Below are 966 nucleotides of genomic sequence, written 5' to 3' on the forward strand. Positions count from 1 at the left end.
ACGTCGCGGACGCTTGTGATCAAAAGTTCGTGACGCTTCGTGTCATCGTGCGCCTCGCGCTTCTCGGCGGTAGCCCGGGAAATCTGAGGTCATGAGCTGACCTTTACTGTGGCTTTGAGCCGCTGTGGTCGTAGATTCACCCGTGTGAGTAACCACAAGTCTCGCGGGAGCGTCATGGATTATTCTATATGTCGTAGGGCGCCAATATGCAGGAAGTTGGCGTTGCGCCTTAAGTTTGGCAAACTGAAATCGAAGATAGCGTTCTATGCGCATATCCACTACCTCGTGGCTCCGCTGTAAGTGAAAGGGAAAGGAATGTTTTCGGTGCCGCTGCACCCATCGCTCAAAAAGCTCCTCATCATCTGCATTGGTTTTGTCAGGGGCGAGCACCGCAGGAGTAGTCCGCATTGCGGGTACATGGATGCCCTCTCTTTGAGCGCGAAGTCGAGCGCGGTACCTATCCATTGGGATTTTTTGAGGTACCAAGAAGCGAGCTCGGAGAGCTTTCCGCTGGTCAAGCTCAGCTTGTTTAGCGGCCGGGGGTCCGATTACGTAGACGCCTGAGGATCGAGCGATCGCGTCTTTTGCTGTAGCAGCGGGTTTCGCCGAGCAGAAGCCGTATTCTATACAAGGGTCTTAGAACGAAGGTGGATTTGAGCGCATGAGAGCCACCCTGTGGGCAGTAACCAGCTGCAGCTCCTGTGCCTCGTCGAGGAGATGGGTAATAATAACACTTTCTCCGTAAGTCGAGAGGTCGGGAAACGGATACAGTGTCTGCAAGATTCAGGCAGGGCTCACGTCGCGCCGTTGGTGCACCTCGCCCTCCTCATCTTCCCATGCTAAAAAGGAGTATCCGAGTCGTGGTCGAATTCTAGACGAGAAATTCCGTCGCTTGTGGCGGGCAGTGTGTGGCGCCTCGTTGCTGAGGGCTTGGCATGTGCTTCCCGTGAAGCCGCGGGCGTACTG

This window comes from Plasmopara halstedii (assembly GCF_900000015.1).
Source record: "Plasmopara halstedii genome assembly, contig: Scaffold_287, whole genome shotgun sequence".
In the NCBI taxonomy this organism is placed as follows: Eukaryota; Oomycota; class Peronosporomycetes; order Peronosporales; family Peronosporaceae; genus Plasmopara; species Plasmopara halstedii.